The sequence below is a fragment of the Rhinolophus sinicus genome, chromosome X, assembly GCF_036562045.2.
Source record: "Rhinolophus sinicus isolate RSC01 chromosome X, ASM3656204v1, whole genome shotgun sequence".
Taxonomy (NCBI): Eukaryota; Metazoa; Chordata; class Mammalia; order Chiroptera; family Rhinolophidae; genus Rhinolophus; species Rhinolophus sinicus.
In genome coordinates this window covers 58888802-58892848 of record NC_133768.1, presented here as the reverse complement: position 1 = coordinate 58892848, position 4047 = coordinate 58888802, and the positions used below count along the sequence as shown (strand labels likewise).

General features: G+C 37.0%; 1 pseudogene; it reads left to right on the top strand.

Moving 5' to 3' along the window:
* The first annotated feature begins 1985 nt into the window (after positions 1-1985).
* Positions 1986-2382, top strand: LOC109437903 (small ribosomal subunit protein eS24; annotated as a pseudogene).
* Positions 2383-4047: the final 1665 nt, after the last annotated feature.

Genomic DNA, 4047 nt, shown 5'->3' with positions numbered 1-4047 from the left:
CTGCACCACATTCAGAGCCTGTATGTTTCAGCAGTTCTGTTTACTCTTGCAGCGATCTGCCCAGATAGGTGGGGCCAGGAGCGGGGTGAGTAGTGAGAGGTGGCCCAGAGCTATGTCAGCGACCACCACCACAGCCAGTACTGCTTCCACAGCTCCCTCCCCTTTGCCAGAACTAGTTGGGCTGCGAATCTGTGTCTGCAGTCCACAGTTCTCAGAACAGCAAATATTCTGTTCTTTTGATCTTACACTGCTACTGTTCTGCTTCTAGCACTGGGCAGGTGGGGGCAGGGCGAGCTCTGGGAGGGTAAGGAGGGGGCGGTAGTCTCAGTGCCTAAGGCTTCCATTCTCTGCTCGGCAGTGAGGGCTTAAACCTTCATTTTCAGCCTTCTTCCTTCAGTCTTTTCTCCAAGGTGTTTGCTGTGAGCATTGGGTTCAGCACTGTTATATGCTGCCCCCTCAGCCCTGTGGGCTATAAGCAGAGCCCTAGCAGTCCAAGTTCTTCCCTGTCCCGCAGCTGCGGTAGTTCTGGGATGCAGCGAGCTCGGAGCACTGAGCTTGGTCTGTGTCTTGCGCCCGTGCAGCTCCGTCTCTACAGTTTTCCCTTCCCTCCTCCTCTGCTCGTGCGATTTGCCCACCTTTAGGTGAATTCAGTAGTGGGCCTCTTTGTCTTGCCTGTCTGCTGTGCAGGGAGTCCTTTGTGGAGTTATTGTTGTTCGATTAGTTGTAAATTCCAGGGGAGCTTTACAGAGGCTTACCTCTCGCCGCCATTTTGATGCCATTTTGATGACGTCCAACAATTAGGATTTTGATAAAGATTGCATTAAGTCTGTAGATTGCTTTGGGTTATATTGACATCTTAACAATATTGTCTTCCAACTGATTAACAAAAAATGTCTTTCCATTTATTGGTGTCTTCTATAATTTCTTTCAACGATGTTTTTTTGTTTTGAGTATGCAAGTCTTTCACCTCCTTGAGTTAGTTTATTCTTAAGTAGTTTATTATTTTTGATGTTGTTGTAAATGCAAATGTTACCTTAATTTCCTTTTCATATTTTTCATTATTAGTGTACAAAATAGCAACCGATTTTGTGGATTGATTTTTCTATCTTGCTATCGTGATGAATTTATTAGTCCTAACAGTTTTTTTGTGGAATATTTAGGATTTCCTACTTTTACAATCATTGTTGGCAAGCAGAGATAATTTTATATCTTGCTTTCCAATTTGGTTGTCTTTCACTTCTTTTTTTTAACCTAATTTCTCTGGCCATCTTCCAATACTTTGTTGAACAGAAGTGACAAAAGCATTCATTCATTTCTCGTTACTATACATTTTATTTTCATGTTTTCTTTAATAGGCCTTCATAATTATTCTAGCAATAAAATACTCATATATGACAAATTATGTGAGTATACCATGCACAACTTATAAGTGACATTTTAAAATATATTGAATTTACTTCTAACAGTTGATATATAGTATTTGGACCTGGATGACACATGATTGATATCATTTTTACAAAGGTCATAGTTTAGGTTTTATTCAAGTTATATCTGTTAACAGAATCAATAATAATAATAATTATTATAATAATAAATTATTCTAACAAATATAATTACAATTGTCCTAAACTATGTATAATAATACCTTCATATTTAGTTTGCAGTTAATTTGTCATATACATTACGTAATTAAAGTTTAAAGTGTGCAAAAACTTCATTGTATCTTTTACATGTATTTTAAGAGATGACTTTAACATGAGAACAAAAACACTTTCTTGGAAAAAAGAGATAAATTCTCAAATAAGTATGAACAACTAAGAAGCAGCCACTTTTAAGGCATATGTATAATGTATCATAGGTATACCTTTTTCCTCGGTTTAACATTGTCAAAATTGAGTAAATGTGATGATTCTGTCTCAAAAAATATATATATATATAACATGGAGCTCTTTTCTTCCTTGGCTGCTTGAGGGTTGGCCACCATCATGAATGACACAGTAACTATCTAGACCGGAAAGTTCATGACCAACAGACTATTTTAATGGAAACAATTGGTCATCGATGTCCTTCTCCCTGGAAAGGCAACAATACCTAAGATAGAAATTCATGAAAAATTAGCCAAAATGTACAAGACTACACCAGATTTTATCTTTGTATTTGGATTCAGAACCCATTTTTGTGGGGGCAAGACAACTGGCTTTGGCATGATTTATTATTCCTTGGAACACAAAGAAAAATGAACACAAACATAGACTTGCAAGACATGGCCTCTATGAGAAGAAAAAGACCTCAAGAAAAGAGCAAAAGGAACATAAAAACAGAATGAAGAAAACTAGGGGGATTGCAAAGGCCAATGTTGGTGCTGGCAAAAAGAAGGAGTAAAGATGCATCAGTGACTATCTGTAGTGACTGAACAGATTTTTCATGAGAGGTTTAATAAACTAAGAACTTAAAAAAATTATAACATGGATGCTGTGCTAGTAAAAATAATAACCTTGTACATAGTAGAAAGAAAGCTTGACTTGTGCTTTTGTTATATTACTTTTATCCTTAATACTTAAAATATATAAATAAAATTATAATCATTTATGGTAGATATTTGTGTGCATTTCTATGTCAATGTCTGTTTTAGTAAATAAACTTCTTGAGGGCATGCATTGTTTGTTTAATTTGCATTATAATTACATTCAATAAAGTGCTATTTACTTGATAATATATTTGCTAATAATTCACTTAAATTACTTAAAGAAAATGTTGAAGTGGTTATTTTAAAATCCAAATAATTTAATATATAGAACAGTCAATTTTCTCTAACTAAATATAGCTTTTTCACATCCAATTTTACCAACAGTTAAGGCATTAAAGTTAGGGCATGTTAAAGGGTCACCAAGAATGTAAAGGGCATTGTAGATTGGAGTTTTATGCTGGCTCAAAAATTTCAACTCTATTGTTAAATAAAATCTTAATTTCAAAATCCTTAGCTCATCAGCTCCCTGAAATAATGGACAATAGCTTTTCCAATCTGAGATGATAGAATTAATGCACTGTCACTGCATTATGGCCAGAGAAATTGCCTGGAGTTGGCAATGTCATGCAGGGTGTCATGCGGGGTTGCTACTCCCTCGCCCCACATAAGAACGCAGGACATGGTGAGGCCAAAAAGGAACACCAACTGAGCTATAGATAGGGAAATCATACCACTATATTCTCGCTGGTGGCTGGGTTGGAGACACAGGTAACAGGATCCACACGATTTGCAACCTGCCGTCTGCTTCTCTGCCAACCAACCAACCCCACTTGCTAGCTGCAATCCACTGTGCTAACTGCAATCCGCGCTTGCTAGCTAAGCCACCATCCTCTTGCTCTCCCCCATTTTCTGCTAGCATAGCCACAGCAGTAATATTAGTGGCCAATGGCTCACTGGTTACAGCTGACGGCCAACTAGCCACAGCTGATGGCCATCCAATCACAGTTGATGGCCATTTACTACATGAGCCAGCACCTTTCCACGTGAGGCCGAGAGCCTGGAAACTGCACTTCTTGCTCTGTCCCCACACATATATATGTGGGTTTATTTCTGGATTTTCAATTCTATTCCATTGCCCTGTGTGTCTGTTTTTCTGCCAATACCATGTTGTTTAGATTATTGTTGTTTTTAGTATAAATTGACATCAGGGAGGATGCTTCCTCCAGCCTTGTTCTTCTTTCTTAGGAATGCTTTGGCTATTAGAGGTCTTTTGTGATTCCATACAAATCTGATGATTTTTTGTTCTATTTGTTGAAAAAATACTATTCGGATTTTGATGGGGATTGCATTATATCTGTATATTGCTTTAGGTAATATGTCCGTTTTAACTATGTTGATTCTTCCAATCCATGAACCTGGAATATCTTTCCATTGTTTTGTGTCTTCTTCAATTTATTTTAAAAATGTCATAGTTTTTAGTGTATAGATCCTTCACATTCTCTGTTAAATTTATTACTAGGTATTTTAGCTTTTTGTTGCTATTGCAAAATATTTTTTTTCCTGAAATTTCATTGTTAGTA